Below are 19,097 nucleotides of genomic sequence, written 5' to 3'. Positions count from 1 at the left end.
GACAGAGAGTTCTCAGTGGCAGTACATTGTTTGTGGAACTCCCTCGCAAGTGAAATTAGGCAGTCTCAGTCCCTGACTTTGACCATTTTTAGGCAAAGTGTTCAACCATACCTTTGTGGCATGATAGAGAATTTGTGTATAACTTCCTGCTATTTTAATAAGTTGATTAGGGATTTTAAATACTTTTATATACCCCCATATTGTTGTATGTTGTGAGCCACTCTGAACACACTTTTGGAAGGAAGGGCATGGTTTAAAAATGATACAATAAAATAATAGTTGGTCCACAGTTACCGTCATCCATGACCATGTTGGCTGGGAATGATGTGAGTTAGAGATGGAGGAGAAATTCAGTTCAATTCAATTCTCATTTAAAGCTGAATTTATCAAATTCTCACTTTCCGAAACAATATGAGAACTGAAACACAGCCATCCTTCAAAATTCACACATATCTGAATTTTTGTGATGCACTTCTCCAATCAAATAATCTTTATAAAACACATATGTCGGGAAAATTTGCATAAAAATGAATATATTAATGAAAAAACATCAAAAGCATTATATTAGGAAAAATGCTTGCAAAAATACGTGCAATAATCAAAACTGCATACAGAAATGTTAGCACTAAAATGCTGAAGATTTTCATGAGGATTTTTTTTTTTTTTTGAAATTCACAAATTGCTGGAGAAACCTGGAGACTGAATTTAAGACTGGGAAAATGAGAAACTAAAAGAAACAAAATTGACTGATTCTTCCATCTCATGGAAGTTGGAGCCCAACCATTTTTGAAAGGCCATAGGTTCCCTATCCCCGTTTTATAGTGAACCTCATCTCTTCCTAGATTATATCAAGGCTCTGATCTGGAGCACATGTGGAGCTCGCCTTCTCTTCCCAAGTAGACCAGATAGAGGAGAGGTCTTGGACTCTGAGCTCTGTCATAAACTTCTTGTTGCTGCTTCTCCTGAGGTCTGGGAGTGGGGAGAGGATGGCAGAGGGTCTGGATCCTCCTGATGAAGGACATTGGCTTTCTTGCTGTTGCACTTTTTGGGGTATCTGAGAGACCATTTCTGACTTATTCAGGGAGGGTTGACACCCTACCATTTATGAATGTGTTCAGGACCTCCACCAGATCCTACTCTTCCTCTTAGGAGAGGTCTTGTTGGGTCCAAAGTCCAACCACTGATGTGTCTTGTCAAGAGGTAACCAATAGTGTAACATCCAAAGCAGCTCTCATTTAGAACTAATGAGTGTGTATGCATGTGGCCATGTATTTTAGTGTGCAGTGTAACCTGCATCTCCAACTACTGGCTGAATCCACTCTTGCAGTGGAGGGTTCCAGATTCAGCCAGAAGTTGGAGATGCTCATTACAATGTGCGGTAAAACCCATGTCTATACACAAACTCTGTATAGTCCTGAATGGGAGCTTCATTGGATGCTACATTTCTGGATGTGAATTGTGATGGAGAGATGGGGACACATATCTTTGTGTGCAACTCCACCAAATCTGTATAAGTTGTTCCCAATCCAGCAAGTGAATGGAACACACAGAAGCTGTATTCGTGTGCATTGCTCCTTTGCTGGAATATCTAAATATTTTAATTAGACACTACTTTGCCTAAGTGTTTAGAAATTACATGTCATTTTAAAAGGCACCACTTATGATTAAAAAATAAATTTTGTTTTCTCTTTAAAGAAAGAAAAAAATAAAAACAAGAAGATAACAAAATAATTGTGGAGAGAAATCTTGAAAGGTTGTGTGCACTGGGATTTTTTTCTTTCGTCTTTAAAGAAAACAGGGCTAAAATGTACTGGTTTCAGTATGGCATACTATATTAAGAATATTAAATTTATTTTCATTCCCATTATTTTAGGTTCTCAGCAGGACCCCTTTAAAGCATAAGCATAACAATCAAAACTGGATTAGCTCCACAGACTGTGTGTGTAACTAGTTTCATTTCTCCTCACTGAACAGATCTAAAGGGAGTTTGACTGCATGCTGATTGACGGAATCCCTAATACTTTCTCTGCCTAAGTCAAACAGCCTCACTCAGAACACTTCTGTGCAGCCACAACATCTTGCAGTTTTCACAGCTTCCTGAACATCAACATCCTCTGCCACCCTGAATGTAAATAAAATTGTTTCCACAACCCAACAGCTGGCATTTGCTGGTTGAAGGAATGAACAGGAAGACAAAGTGTTCACAGGATTATAGAACAGGCTGAGAGGGAGAATTTAGGCAGAGTTTTATAAGCTTAGTGAGCCAGAAAATAGGTTGGGGTGCACGGAGGAAACAATGTGTCAGTCAAAGCTAAGTTTACAGACATAAGCCTCCATGACAGAAGAGCAGCCATGGGCTCTCATCACCCTTGGAACTTCAACTCTTACTCTGAGTTTGGTGTGAAACTTGAGGCAGGTGTTTTGGAGAGATCTGAGTCTCCAGTGGCTTTTGCCATGTCCCCAGCAAGAACTCAGCGGCAGTGCAGGCAACTGGAAACTGCAAGCGATAGTGGAGTGCAGCCAAGGAAGACTTCAAAGGAGAGAGTTCTTCCATCAGCCACATGCACATTATTGCAGCTCTTTCATCAAATGTCTGCACAATTGTACACCTTCTCGCTATTACAGCTGTTGACAGCATATACTTGCGAATCATGAAATCCCTGTCCTGTGTGTAATGTTTGTGTATGACTGCAACATTACAAGCTTTTACTATATCATCAGGATGCACATATGGTGTGCTCTGAGTGAGACTGCAATCACATTTTCTTTCTACAAGTTAAAACAAAAAAAAGTGCATGCATGCCAGTGCCTATGTAGTTCGATCTGCAACTGGTGAGCTTTCTATTTTATTTTTATTTTATTTTTTACAGTGACTAAGAGAGACAGGTTGCATAGGCAAAATCATAGCGCAAAGACTTATAGGTAATACTATGCAAATTGCCCCAAAGGCAGCCACACTAGCATTCTAACTATTGCCTTTGGAAGAATGCCTGTTATGATTGTGACACACGGTAATTAAGAGGATGTCTGCTCGGTTGCATTCAGAGTATATGTTTCACTATTTCACATGAAGCATATTTTAGTTCTGCCAGAGGGAATGTGTCTTAGAGTACAAGAGAAGGGGAAGAAGATTAAAGGAGTCCAAAATGAAATATAACAAAGAATATGATTTTCTAATCTCTGTTGCATAAAGGGTTAACAGATCTCTAACAATAACTTAACAAATCACAAAAATGCATAGCTGAATGGGAAACACTAATCCAGTCTCCAGCAAGACAGGATTGTCCGTATCCATGTGCCCCTTTAAGACAGGTGTGGGGAATATTTGGCCCTCCAGATGTTGATGAATTGTTTATTTACTTATTTATTATTTGATTTATATCCTGCCCTTCCTCCCAGCAGGAGCCCAGGGCAGCAAACAGAAATGCTAAAAACACTTTAAAATATCATTAAAAGACCTTAAAATACATTAAAACAAAACAACCTTTAAAAGTTTTTTAAAAAATTACAACTCCCATCAGCCCCAGCAAGCAATAGAGTGGCCAGGGAAGATGGAAGTTGCAGTTCAGCAGCATCTGGAGGGCCAAAGGTTCCCCACGGCTGGATGAGATTTAACTTGTAGTCATCAAGAGATGTGTCTTGAACATAGTGAAAAATAAAGCATGCCGTACCATCATTCTCAGCAACTCAGTGACAGATTTCTAGCGATGAACCTTGAAAGGTGTGCCTTTTCCTTTAATAGCTCTCTGCTGGGAAGAAGTTGGATTGGTGACCATGTCCAACTGTCCATCATTATAATAAGAGAAGTCCATTATCTTTCACAACATCTCTGTTGTCCTAAGCTTGGCAGTGACTCAGCCTGTGCATTCCTCCTCTGACCAGAGGGAGGAACTGTAGGGAGATCACCCAGACATATAAGGCCATGCCTACATTGAATAGGCCAGAGTAATCATGTGACAAGGTCTATTCACATCTGGGTCAGATGTTCTTCTTTGGTCCAAGCAGCTAAGGACTCTGCTGCCTGTTACAGACTCTCCTTGCCTGCATATTGCCTGTGCTTGTGTCTTGTCTTGTTTCTATGATTTTGACATCACACATAATTCTAATTGATTCAACACAAGCCATACCTTTCAACCAAAGTACTATGAATAGTGTCATCCCCAGCTTCCAAAGGATTGACATGGGAAGGAGCCAAAAGGGTGAGGGAAGCACTTTTTTCTGTCTGTTCTGAACCTCACACCATCAGCTTCATTGAAAAATCCCAGGGGGAAAAACACCACTCTTTCTCCACCTCATGTATAGTGTTTTAAACCTCTCTCACCTTTTATTCTGAATGAAAAACCCCCAAACATTGTTATTTTTCTTGCAGTGGAGTTGCTGTAGTCCCCAAGTTACCTGCAAGACTGCCTGCTCCTGTATAGACCTGTAAGATTACTAAGATCATCCAGGGAAATTCTACTCATGGCACTGTGCCCTACAGAATATCATAGGGCGTGGTGACCTGAAAATGAGCATTTTCTGCTGTTGCCCATGTACTGTGAAATACCATTCCCTTTCTCATATATGAAGTGGCAACCATCAGTTGTTTCAGACGTCTTGTGAAGACATACCTTTTTGCTCAGGCTTTCCCTGACTACAGTGGCATCTGGTGGCTCCATGTCAGTGGGGCAGTGGAATCCACTCTAGGTTTTAGTCCAAAGTTTCAAGGAGCTGTCCAAGGTGCTGAAGCTAAACTAAAACGCAAACTAGATCCACTGCCCAATGGAATGGAGCCACCAGCTGCCACTGCCTGATCCATAAGATCAGACCATTTTTTATTTGCTTGAATTCCTGTTTTTAGTTGTTTGTATGTGCCACTATTTTCCTGGTTTTATGTTGTGTTTTTGTTTTAGTGATAGTTCATTGTTTTTGAACAATAAAACAAGTGTATACCACTTAGAGATGTTTACAAATTAAGCAGATTATAAATGACTTTAAATAACAGCAATAATGATGATGATGTTTTATTACTCTTTTCTACTGCTACAATGCCCTTTTTGAGAGGGGGCAAACTATACAAGGTATTCCAAATGTGGTCACACCACAGAGGCATAAACACAATATAATATTGGCAGTTTTATTTTCAGTTACTTTTGAAATGAATCCATAACATGGAATTCACATTTTTCACAGCTGGCAGCTGGTGGCCCAACATTTCCATTGAGCTTTCCACCAGGAACAATCACTGGTCAGCTCAGACCCCATCAGTGAATATGTGACATTAGGATTTTTTGCCTCAGTGTGCACCCCTTTACACATGCGTATGGTAAAGCTCATTTGCCATTTGAAAGCCCATTCAGCCAATTGGAAGAAATCCTTTTGGAGTTCTTCACACTCCCTTTGAGCACTAGGCTTAATGTGTAGATAAAATATGTTCTCCTGAGCAAGTAGCTACAAATCGTCTCATGAGGATTGTCTTTTAAATTTAAGATGAGAAAGTTCCTTCCCTCCCCTGACTCAGCAGAGGGGAAGAAAGGCCTCTCCATTAATCATTTGCTTGTTTTGAATAATGGCTTCAGTAGTACAGAGGCAAGGTGATGCTTCATTGGTACCCTGGACTGCTCCATGTAGGGCTCAGATGTTGCTTCAGCACCAGTCATCTTCAAACTGTACCTCAAGTAGGGACTGCAGCTCTATCTCATTTACTAGGTCTACTTTCAGTGACAGGAGCCTCTTCATTTAAAGAGGCCCAGTCTGCTTTAGCTTCCATTGACTCACTGAAGCAGAGGAGACTGTGGTTCCATTAGGGCTTCTGAGATGTAGTCCCCTGAGTCACAAGAGGAAACACGATGTCCTCAGACTGGACGGGTACTGGCACAAATGGACTCCTCTTGTATATGTGCTTCTAGTTTGTTCTGTACATCTGTGGTGTACACTGAGGGCAATTCCCTCTCCCACCCCAAATTCCCAGCCTCATCCTCTGAAGAAGGGGGAGGTGACCCCAGGTTCATGGAAGTTGGCAGAAATGTTCCGAAAGAGCAATTTTTCTACTGGATGGAAGGAGAGTCTGCCATGTCACACTGTCCTTTGGAAAAGAAAGAAACGGCAAGAGAGACTTTTTTCTTCTTTCAGCCAGGTCTGAAGTTCATCATGATACAAGCTATCCCACTGGAGATCCGTGACAAGCATAAATTAGGGCCAGCAGATAAGCCCAATCAAAATATATGGGTCTCTGCTGCTTCTGGTCTTTTTGATCTTCCAGGATAAACTGTATGAATTCCCTTTCTCTGAAGCATAACATGTTTAATTATGCCCTCATTACTGAGGCAGGCACCCCCATTTTAGTTGGGGGGCACAAAGGGCATTGTAGAGTAGAATATGAAATAAATGACTGGACCAGTTTGTTTGTTTATTTATTTATTGCATTTCTATACCGCTCCATAGCCGAAGCTCTCTGGGCGGTTTACAACAATTAAAACATTAAAAACAAATATACAAATTTAAAAACACATTTTTAAAAAAGGCAATTTAGCAGTTGCACAAAAGAAAACAGCAACAAACATTCCAATAGCTTTGCCATTGCCTGAATGCAATTGAAAGAGGGGAGGAAAGCCCAATAAAATATTTTCCAGAAGACGTTCATCTTAACAGTCTGTTGCTATCACCATATTTATATTTTTTGGCAGGTTAATGCAAGTGATTTGCACCTGACAGATGCCTCAATCCTTAGCAATAATATGTCAGCATCTACACCACTGGTTGCCATTTTGGTGTCTAGTAATACCAACCCAAAACAGAATATCATGCTTTCAAAGTCTTTACCAAAAGCATGTCAGAGTCTTTCACAAAGCACGTTGCCTTACCTGTAGTCTAATTTGTTCCCTTACTGCTTTAAATACAAATGTAGTCAATTAATTTCCCAGTGCAAAATAACCACTCTGAGCAACTGGAGCAATTCCTTTGTTATAGTTAATTTCTCTTATCTGTTTTATAGTTTAAAACTGAAAATAGACCGCACTACTTCAGAACAGTAATGTAAATATAAACATAATATATAAGTATATCAAACCACTGAGAGTTTTATGTATCTTGCTGTACAGCAAAACAACTCTATCATCATATAAATATTTATTGTTGCTACGTCATCTTAGAATTTATACTGTAATACACTATGTGGGCACTATGTGAGCTTTGCGTGGGCACCAGGATGGTGAAACTTATGATAGTGATTGGGTGAGATGCTCTAATGTCACAGAGGACAGCTCAAGCAGGGTTCAGTCTGTGTCCTAGAGAGGGCAATATAAACATCAGGCCTTGGGGGAAATTAACTTTGGAAGATTTAGGAAAAGAATAGACAAGGGCTTAAGAATCCAGACCCAACAAATCACCAGACATTCTAAAATGGATGGAGTCTCTTTGGTAGGATGGAGTTCCAAGTTCACTTTTACTAGTCACTATGCCCGTATCTCTAAGAGACATCAAAATAGATGCTATTGCTTGTAAAAGCAAGACCTCCAATTGCTTTTTCTGCTAGTAACAACTTGGCCTAGAGCTTTACTGAACAGGATACACCACATATGTAACATTTTTTTCCTGCTAGATAATAGGATAATAGATTGAATCTCTCAAAACTAAACAAATTACTTATATGCTGTCTTTAATGCATCAGAATTACAAAAAGCAAAACAAAACCCCAATCACTCAAGGGATTGTATAATTCAGAAATGAAAAGGAACAAAACAGTTTTTCTCTCAATAAACTGAACTATCAGCTTATATCTATTGCTGTCATATCTCGATATCATTCTTTCATGTATTTAATGTCTTAACATTTGGGATTTCATTGGATAAAATAAAGAAGAAATGAACTTGTTTTGAAACTGGAATAATAAAAATACAGTTTCTGAAACTTTGCTTTCAACTTTTTTCTTTTCTTTTCTTTAGGTGAGAGGTCTGTACAACACCAGAAACTAAGAACACCAAAGTAAGATTTTACACCTGCTTTATTTTTTAGTGTTGAAGAAAAAAATATGCTTAGTCTCAAAGTGGGAGTTGTCAGGCAAGCAAGAAATGAAGTCAAAATCTTACTGTTGAGCTGAAATAGAAAGTCAAAAGAAACTGCTTTGCAGTTTACATTTTTTTTCCTCATGATATTATATCTGGAAACTTTTTTTGCATTTGTAGAATGGCAGGAATCACTTTTGAGATACTTTATTGGCTGCATATACTTTGCATGTTATTCTTTGCTGAACCTGCTCACAATAATATATTGTAGTTCATTTGCCAAGTAAAATTGGTGTCAAAGACAAAGACAAAGCATTAGCCCTCTTCAGATGTTTAAGACTCCTATGATGAGGAGGACAGCAGGGGTGATCCCATTGGCCCTGCCTCATCTGATGCATCCCTGCTATGGGCTTCGTTGCCTTCCACATATTGGGAAGGTGAACATCTGCAGTGGGAAGCCTTCTTTACTTTATGCAGGCTTCCCATATGGTTAAGAAGCCTGTAAAATGAAGATTCTAACTTCCAAATCGTGTGGTAAGCATCCATGAGTAGAGACAGTTTCCCTGCTGCAGACATTCAGCCCTCCAACTTGTAGAGGATGATGGGGCCAATAGTGAAGGGGGCAGAGCTAGGATGCTTATCACTGTTTTCCATCACATAGTTCTAATTGCAAGCAGGTTTTGAACTCCCAAATCAGGGCTTTCAGTAAGAGTGCATGGTGATGTTGTCAATGGAAATAGTATACCAGGAGAAGTAATCTCTGAAGGAGATGTGGGAAGTTTGGTCTTGGATATATTAGGTTTAAGAATATGGTGAAATGTCCCAGCAAAAATATCAGACAGTGAGTTGGATATGTGGGGTTGGCTTGAATGGAAAAATTCTGAGATTAAGAGATAAAGCTGGGTAACATCAGCATAGAGGTGGTTCTGAAAGCCATGTGTGACAGATTTGCTCTGTTCAGGGTAGAAGCCTGAGCATGCTGTCTATGTAGCAGGCTGTGAGCCTGGCAGTTAAGCTGCACCTTAGCTTTCCCTGACACAGACGCCACGTCAAAGGGGAGAGAGTTACCCTCCCATATTAGCACACAGGAAATACAGGATTTGGGAGCCAGTGTTCAGACAGATAAAATCAGTTAAATAAGTTTCCTTTACTTATAAAACTATTTAAACATTCCATAAGAAATAATAAAAGTTAATCATCATAGAATAAAAATAAAAGCACTTAAGGCATTACATATCTTAAAGCATAACAGGTCTAAAGTCCTGATATATAGCATAAATATAATGCACTGATGCAACCTACTTGATGCAGAGCTGAGGTACCTCGCTTAGGGTGCAATCCAACTTGTATTTGCTCCAGGCTGGGGGGAGTGGGATGTTGCGGACCCCTGGCTGGGCCGGTAGGCTCCCGGTGCTGCCAGGCTCTGCCGGCAGAAGCCCCTCATCGTGACTGAGCCATGGTGCCACCAGGAGCCTGCCAGCTCACCCAGGGATCCACTGGGATGGCCATCCCAGCGGAAGCCGGCAGAAGGTCCCAAAATGGGGCATTCCAGGAGTGTGCTGGAGGAGGAGCCGGGGGGGGGACTTACACGCCATCCTCCTTGCGTTTGGAGTGCTCCCGTGTGTCCCGAGCCTGGTAAAATAGGCAAGTGGAGTAAAATAATTTCCATGGTGGTTAATGGGGAGTGCTTACTCCCCAGCAGAGGTATTCTCAAGATCTGGCTTTTGCTTTGCTGGCTCCTGCAAGTGGCTTCTAACTCAGCTGGCATTCAGCTGGCCTGGCAGCTACTGAACAGGGAGTGGATGCTGTGGAGCTTTCCGCCGGCTCCTTCTCTGCCTGCCCTCCCTCCTGCTGTTCCCCTCATTTGGATTGCTCTGTTAGTTACCTGGATCTTACAAGGCTTATCTGGGGATGCAAGCATTAGTGAGCCTCTCCCAGGAGAAGACTGATTTGATGCTAAAATGCAAAAATATTTATACCAATTTTCCTTTGAAGATCACAAATTCATGAAACATTCCTACCTCAATTGCTGCTTATCACAACTGTCAGAGAAAAATTAACTATTTTAGAATATAAGAAGATGGTACATTCCTCAATATATCTGAATACATGAAAGAGATATGATTAATTTCAGCTATAGAACAAGTTAAATCTCTTAGACATGGGAAGATATTTGGTGTGTATCTGAACATAATAAGGAATTGTCAACTTGGAAATGTTTTTCAATGTTTATACAAACAATTGTCTGACTAAGTGGAAGCACTTAATAATTTACAATATAGGTAATTAATGGCCTTATTATCAATGTGATTTAATTGCTCCTAATTGATGGTAGTCACTCTGAGATTTTATGTTCTGGAGGCAAGCTTGAAGTTTGTGGTTTTATGGCTGGAGATGTTTTAGTGTAGCACCAAAAGTGTTTTGGTTTCTATCAGATGTCATGATGGTGGGCCCATCATGAATACACAAAGAGAATATTATTCCTCATGTATCAGATTTAATTGTGCTCCATATGGTTGAGGGGAATTATTAATATGAATATTAGCTGTGAATCCTCCATCGTCTCTGGGTCCAGCTAGGTTAGAATATTTGCTATTCATGGTGTGATGTGGTCACCCAGGATGAATGTGTAGAGAAAGAGGCTGCTAATCCCCATGGACAGTTCTCACAGGGAGACATATAATAAATGGTTTTCCCCAAAGATCTGTATTGGGACTGGTTTTAAATTGTTCATAAATGATCTTCATGGCCAAGTTTGTGGATGATGTCAAATTATTCATGTAATAAAAACAAAAAGGAAATGTAAGGAACTGCAAAAGCCTATCTCTAAACTGGGTGAATAAGTAACAAAATGGCAAAAGTGGTTCAGTGTAAATGTGTAAAGTGATGCACATTGGGGCAAAAAAAAATCAGAAAATCCCACTGAAGATGCTGAAGACAACCACATGAACTTTAAACGTGAAGGGAGACAAGCAAGAGAGGGGGACCTGCTCTGTTACAAACAATACAGGGGTCAAGGAGTAGAAATCTTTTGATTTGGCTTTACTTTTGAAGACAGTTTTGGTGAGTAGAAGCCACATTGTAAAGATTCAAGAGAGGAATGTGAGTAGAGATGCACAACATATGGAAAGGACATTGAATGAGAGATACAACATGGGAATCCCAAGGTAAAGCAATCTTCTGACATTTGGCTCTTGAGAATTATATGCATATTACCCTTGACCCTACTTTTCACATCTCTTCCTCTGCTCACTGCATCTTCATTCTTGCTCTATGATTACACCACAAATATACGTAATGGCCTTCACCATAATGTACACACAACTGTCACTTCCCTTGTCTCCACAGTCAAGGACTCAAATGAAGAAATAGTAAAGACATGCCAATACACGTCCAGGCAAGCTTTATTTGGTCAACCTAGATAATCCTTTGGCCAATAGGTAAGGGAGGTTGAGTACATGAGGAATGAGAAAGGATTTTGAGAAGGTGTGAATAGGAGATACTATTGGAAGGAGCTGTGACCTCAGGAGGCATGAACATTTTTCTGAATGTTTTATGGCTAATTATAACAGGACACAAACTGCTAAGTCTTTCATGATAATTCTCAAAGTCAGAACACATAGAATGATTCACTGGAGGCTAGCATTGAGCCAAATATAATGTAAACTGGCCTCATTGCCAAGTTTAACAAAGAAGTTGCAATGCTTTGAAATACCTTTGAAGCTAAAAATGTTAAACATTTCATTTGAGCTGTTTCCATGCTAAATACTGATATTCAAAATCCAAGACAATTTTAATATTTAAAATAGCCAGTTGATCTTCCGATGGTAGAATGTTGAACAAGCAGTTCTCAACTTTCATCCATTTACAACTGGCAGCTGCATAAACAAAGTAGAACAGAGAGTTATTTAAAGGGGCTTTTATAATGTGAGCAGACAAACAAATCCTGATGCAGTAAAATTGATTAATGATACGAGCAGCAAAATAATAAATAGACCTTTGATTGTTATCCACAATCTATTTAACTGGGATGAGACCATGTGACCATTTCAGCTGATGGCCAGACATCCCTACACTTTAAAACAAGAAAATCCTTTCCACATAATCTATGTTGAAGTACATATAATTCACAGGCTCTTAAAATATTTGAAACACATAGTTCTGATATCCAGTGAAAGACAATCTAGACATATGATTAGAGAGAATGGATGTATAGAGAGGTGAGTCTGCTGGGGTTTTTTCTATAGTTTGTCTTCTATGTGTGTTTGAAAGAAAGGAAGTCTCTAATTACATTTTGCAGACAGTGGCAGACTCTAATAACTGTATTACTAATTATGAACATTTATTTATTTTATTTATTTTATTTTATTACATTTTTAGACCGCCCTATAGCAATAAGCTATATTATATATATCACCTTTGCATCCAATTCCCGGGATAGTTTAGTTGTACCTAAGAGCATGGAAAAGTTACTTTTTTGAACTACAACTCCCATCAGCCCCAGCCAGCATGGCCACTGGATTGGGCTGATGGGAGTTGTAGTTCAAAAAAGTAACTTTTCCAAGCTCTGCCTAAAACCCATATTGATTTGAACTCCTGTGTGCCATCTAATTCACTCAGTTGTTTTTGAAAAGATATGATGTTGTCAGTCTGTGGTGGATCTGAGCAGACCTCAGTACCTCTATGTTCAGCCTTAAAGGAAATCAGGTGTTTTGATGCAGAGGATAAATGTGCTGCCTACTCTACTTTTTTCCCCTGAGAAATTTTCTAAGATTTTCCTTCTTACCTGCTCTAGAAAAAGGCAATTTTGTAGAATTTTCTCCAGATACTCTCTCCTAGCAACTATTCCCCACCAATGCCCTGGAACAACACTAGATCAGGGTCATCAAGGTGGAGGATGAAAAATGGTAGCCAGGCTGCTAACACAGTTATTGTTAAAGCTCTTGCTGCCTCTTACAGAGACAGCAGCAACAACAACAACAACAGCAAAACTCTGTAGGGAAAAAAAAGAAAGCTGTGCTACTGCCACTGCTAAGGTCAAGGCTCACCCCACCAAAAATGCTGGAGAATTTCTCCTCCTTCTGGAGAAATTCAGTGAAATGGTCCACCCATTTTTCTGTCCACAAATTTGTGCATAGCTCTACTCGTGTTATATGATACTTTGTTTTCTGAGGGGAGTCATTTCTGTATACCAAGTTTAGTGTTCAATACTGAATACAAAATGTAGAGAAACACCTGAGGATTCTCCCTCAGAAGCTCTATATTCTCTTTTCTACTGTTAGAAGTGTGACAAGAGCAACTCCCATTTGGTCCTCTTTGTATCGCAGAGAGACAGAGAGATAGTCCTCTTGGCTAGGCTGCTGCTGTCCTGTGCTCATTTTTTCTGTCTGTCTTCCTTCCGTGTAAACTAATATGTCTCTGGGAGCTATTCACACCTTTGACTCACCTTCCTGTTTCTCTCTTCTCCGCAGACCACCAGAGGGGAAACAGCCATGTTCTCTTTGTCTCCTCTCTCTAGCATGAGGAGCAATGTCCAGGCCTGGCCATTGCAGCCTCCAACTTAGTTAGCTAAATAGAAGTAACACCTTTCCTTTCCAGTATGTATTCTATTAATAAAGTAGTGTTTTCTTATTTTGAACCTAAGTCTGGGTGATTTAAAGCAAACTAAAAGCTCCGATTTTATTTGCTCCCACAAGACGCAGTAATGGCCACTAGCTTGATTGGCTTTAAAAGAAGATTAGACAAATTCATGGAGGACAGGGCTATCAATGGCTACTAGCCATGATGGCTGTGCTCTGCCAGCCTAGTCAGAGGCAGTATGTTTCTGAAAACCAGTTGCCGGAAGCCTCAGGAGGGGAGAGTGTTCTTGCACTCAGGTCCTGCTTGCGGGCTTCCCCCAGGCACCTGGTTGGCCACTGTGAGAACAGGATGCTGGACTAGATGGGCCACTGGCCTGATCCAGCAGGCTCTTCTTATGTTCTTATGATTTTTGTCAGGTAAAATTGCACCCATGCAGCACAGACTGCTGTGCAAGCTACACTAAGCTAAACTCTGCTAATTTACAAAAATTCTAAGTGGTCTAATAGCCGTTAAAGCCATCATCTACTAAGCATTATATTCTCTCAATGAAAAAAAAATAACTTGGCTAACTATCATTTATCAGATCACCTTTAGATATATCTGGTTTATGCATATTGCTGAATAAAGGAATTGATAACATTTTGATTTTGAACTGTTTGTCAATTTGATATCAGATCAGTAAACTCTATCTCTGTCTTGTTTCTTCTTTAACTAATATGGGACTATGTGACGACTGGCATTGTTGTTCTGGCCCATGTTATTTCCAGTGGTTGTACTTATCTCGTGTCTACTGCACAAAGTGCATTATATCCCCCCCACCCCTGGTATTAATGGCTTCGCTGTATTAAAAGAACATGTTATCAAAGTATGATCCGATATTTATCTCACTTTCCAGTTTCAGGTTAAATACAAATACTAGAGAAATATTAGAAGAGAGTTAAAAGAGCTAATTTGCTGGCAGATTTAAAGTGAAGTTACAGTTGCTTGGGAGCATTTAAATAATATACCATGGAGCAAAGAAGGGCAATGTGCTTTCCACCAAAGAGAAGTTATTTGAGAAACAGTCAGGATTAAGATTAAAGGGAAAATAAATGGTCAAAATATTCACTTTGGTTCTAAAGTCCAAAAGTGTGTGTATGCAGTGGCAATTTGCTTATTTATAGTAATGTGTACATTTACATTACTTCTGGGGGAAGTAGATATTAATTATGGAGATCAAAAGCCATTGAAATGGTGAAAGTGGAGTGCCTTTGATTGTGCGTCTGCCTAATGTTAAGGGGGGACCACTGAGCTTTCTAAATGCAATTTTGTAGGCATGATCAAATTGCATATGTTTTTTAAAAAGTAAGTGCTACTTATGATACAATTTTTCCTTGTTTGCTGTCCTCGATGAGCAATAAGTTCAGTCATTTGGTAAAAGGAAAAGCTCCAGGACTCATTTATCCACAGTCACTGAAATCCTATCAAAATGTGTAAGTTAGTTCTGGATGCTTCCACATACGTAATACGTTTCCATTTTGCTGCCATCCTAATAATGAATCACTATTTTATCCAGCATGTAGGTATTTTCCCTTACCATAGCAGTAATGATGTCATTTCCAAAACTGAATCTCCATGAAATCCAACAAGGTTATAAAAACCATCACTTATATAATAAGATTCTCATTTTCCCTCCTACAACAGCAAAAGAGAATTCTCTCTCAGTCACAAGGGAATGCTAAGGCTGCCTGTGATGTTTTTCATTTTCCATGAAGATTTAAATCTCCAGATTTTGCCAGGAAAGAGATAAATCAGAAATGCCTTACCAGAGGGAGTATGGATTATATTCAAATTAAGATACAAAGGGAGTACCAGTTTTAACAGGAAACACTTTTTTGGTTTTATACAGATCCACAATGCCTAATTACTAATTTATCATTGTGGAGGCATGAATGGGAGTTTTTTAATGTACCTGTCAAAGGAGGGATAAGTATCCATAAGAGTGTCAGCACAAATGATAATTCAGATAGGTAGTCTTGTATTAACAGAGACATGACTTTTGTGGTTTGCAAAACACCATGTATGGTTATATAACAAAATATAGTTTAAACAATCATTATATAATAGCTAACAATTGAGAATTCCATATCTTTTTGAAATGCGTTTTTTTGAAGATCCACTAAGCACTACTTTACTCATTCCCTAACCCAAGGCTCTGGGGCAGACTGGATGACACCTTTCATCAGTGAGGTCTTTATGCTCAGAAGAGAATGTCCCCAGACTTCCACATGGGGCTTATCGTCTGAATGTGGCCTGCTTACATAAAATCCAGCACACACAGATTCTGACTGCATGGTCTATTGTTATATTTTATCCAAAAAATCAACTCCATGAAATCAGCCTAAACATGTATGTTCTTACAAGCCAACATGAACACCTGGAGGTATCAGAGAGGGGGCAGGCAAACAGCATATGAGAAGGGTGGGGAAGGCAAGCACAAACTTGTTCTTCTGTATGTGCATGGATTGGATTAGGAAGAGCTATTATATACTGCAATTTTTAACACAGAATAGCTTTCCCTTATCCAAACCCTACATACTGTATTTATTTTATACATATTGTGTTTATACATTGCATTTTTAATACTGTCACACAGAAAATAATTATTGAAGGCAGCAATACACATTTATTAAATGAAATAAAATCTCCTACAGCCCTGATTGGTCACTGAGATCATGTGAAGAGCCCCCCCTTCTGGTGCTGCATGGTAATGAAATCTGCCTTGCAGCTACCCAGTACAGCCTTTAGTGTGGTGGCAACTGCTATGGACATGCGCCAACAGTTTTATGGTTTTAATGTAGGCTAAAAATGTTTTTGTTCACCCAAACATCGTCCTGTTAGTGACATTGACCATATATATCACTAGTCATTGTGAAGCTGTGGAATTGTAGTTTGTATTGTTTTATTATGTATTGTATACTTTTTATTCTTTTGTACACTGCTTTCATATTTTTAAATATTAAAGTGGTTTATAAATATTTTAAATAACTTGAGAATAAATAAATATATAAAGTTTATAAAATTATTAAATAAATAAATACAATGTTCTGATCAGGTTCATTTAATTGTTTCGTATATGGTCCTTGATGCTTTGTGATCTGCGGAGACAATGAGAACATGCACATTTTGAAAGCCCCGTGTTCCTGTGCTTTGAGTGGCACCTCAGCTGTGTGGGACTGATCAAATTGATGCAGTTGGAAAGAGATTCTGGCTTTTCTTTGGTTGTTCGAGGTGACCAAGTGCTCCAGCCTGCACAACTTGTGACCTACCAAGCCAAATGAAGCACACCAGCAATGTATGATTATATGCAGCAGCAGCAGCAGAAGCCTGGCGAGCAGCAGCTGAGTGAGCCCAAGGAGATGGAGATGGAAGAGTTAGGAAATATAAAATACATCAGTGTCGGTGGCCTCCTCCTGCTCCTCCTCAGGCCCACCATTGGCACTGCCTCTGGTGCATCTTTGGGGCTGTGACCTGGAGTTCGTGATGCGTCGGGTGTCAGTGACGATGAGCCGTGGCTCCTCACAGGACTTGGTGGATTTCAACATGGGTCACTCCAGCTTCATCTCACGCTGCCACTTGGAGCTCACCTTCCACGCCCTGCACTTCTACTTACGCTGCCTCAGCAAGAATGGCGTCCTTGTCGATGGCGCCTTCTAGCACAGGGGCGGCCAGGTCTCCAGGTGCCCCCGCATCCTTCTGTTCACCATTTTTAGTATCCCCTGTGAAGCTTGTGAGACTTTGGGGGCGATTTGTGTGTGTTGGACCCCGGGTGAGAGCCAGGGTGAATGCGTGGAGTCCTGGGTGAGAGCCAGGAGGTTAAGAGATGTTGAGTGGAGAAGTGCAAGGCACTTGTTGTAATATTTATTTGTATTATATATGCATTTGTATTGTGGCTTTATTGTATATTTTTATAATATTTGCTGTTGCTTTATATTCTGTACACCGCTTAGAGAGTTTTATATATGTTAAGTGGTATAGAAATGGCTTAAATAAATAAATAATATTCACAAATGCCTGTGCCTGGATTATCAGGCTGTGAGGCTAGGAAGTCTCCAAAGCAGATTTCTAAGACATGGAACCAAACACCAATACAGATTTGCATTAAAAAATCTGTTAAGTGTTCTGAATCTCTTTGAGTTGATGAACTAATTTAGAAAAGTATGTATGCTGTAATATAGGGGAGCATAGGCTTATATTCATGACTCACCTAATGGGGTGGAGGCACACACACACACATTTCTATGTGCATACCCTTGATACATGTGATATTTAACTTATGGATTTGAAATGTAAATTCTGCATAGTATTGGGCATACATACATATAGTAATGTTCTTGTGTGTATCCTATTTAGGTGTCATTTACAATTTGCCAAGGTAGAGCACAATCTTACAACCCTATGGTTAATTCAGTATACCTACTTTGCTGAACATGTGCACAGGTCCACCCTACCCTCATCATTAAAGTAACTTAACATTGTAACTAGACAAGAGCACAATTTACACAGAAAAAAATGTGGGTTTCAAGGTGACGCTATCCATCTAATATGCAGAGCTTGGAAGATTACTTTTAAAAAGTAATAAATTACAGTTACAATTACATGCCCCCCCCCAAAGTAGTAACTACCGTTACAATTACAATTGCTCTGAAAGTAACTGATTACTTTACTTTTTCTCAAAAGTAATCACTACTATTACATTTCAGTTACTTTTAGAAAAACACCTACAAGGTGCTGGCCTTGGCTGCTGCACATTTAACTAGTCTAAAACAACATTAAAAATAAACAGACATATACAGAGTTAGTAGAATAATTCTTTTTATCTGTAAGATAGCAATGGTGGTCTCTCCGCTGGTAAGGGAGGTGGGGAGGGAGGGAGAGGCCACTACTCAGATCTTTGCATGTCAAACCAAGTGCAACACCTCCCCCACTCAGCCAGCAAGCATAATCTCTCTCACTTAACCACCTCCTGGACCCTGCCCTGCCACCAACTAAGGGACACTCAAGCAAGCAGACATTTTCCTGAGATGCAAAAAACTTAAAATACTGCAAATGCAGCACAGTAGCCAGAGAGGGTGGTGGAGGCCACTTTGTGTGCCAAGTGCAAACACAGTATTCACACACACACACACACACACACACACACACACACACACACGTCATCTTTCACCTCCACAGTTCTTTATCTCCATTCTGCTGCTGCCTCCTTCTCCTCCTTTATCCATGTTCTTGCTCTCTGGCTCCTTTTTCCCTCCACTTCATTATTCACCACCACCATCCATTTTTTTAAACAATTGTTTTCTCCACTCCACCCCGTCTCACTCTCCACCTCCTCCCTCATCGCCTCCTCCAGAGCTGGGAAAAGTTACTTTTTTGAACTACAACTCCCATCAGCCCTAGGCAACATGGCTACTGGATTAGGCTGATGGGAGCTGTAGTTCAAAAAAGTAACTTTTCCAAGCTCTGCCTCCTACCCACCCACAGAGCATGAGAAGAGCG

At 39.9% G+C, this 19,097-nt stretch overlaps 1 protein-coding gene across 16 annotated transcripts in view; it reads left to right on the top strand.

Annotated features, from left to right (window-relative positions):
* PTPRD (protein tyrosine phosphatase receptor type D) overlaps positions 1–19,097 on the top strand; it is a 2,140,456-nt gene that overhangs the window by 1,310,956 nt on the left and 810,403 nt on the right. For all 16 annotated transcript variants that reach the window (XM_061629619.1, XM_061629614.1, XM_061629634.1 and 13 more), the window contains one exon: positions 7,923–7,962. The gene's annotated coding sequence lies outside the window, so the exon portion shown is untranslated. The remainder of the gene's footprint in view (positions 1–7,922; positions 7,963–19,097) is intronic.

Source organism: Rhineura floridana, chromosome 1 (genome assembly GCF_030035675.1).
Source record: "Rhineura floridana isolate rRhiFlo1 chromosome 1, rRhiFlo1.hap2, whole genome shotgun sequence".
Taxonomy (NCBI): Eukaryota; Metazoa; Chordata; class Lepidosauria; order Squamata; family Rhineuridae; genus Rhineura; species Rhineura floridana.
This window is presented reverse-complemented; position numbering and strand designations above follow the sequence as displayed.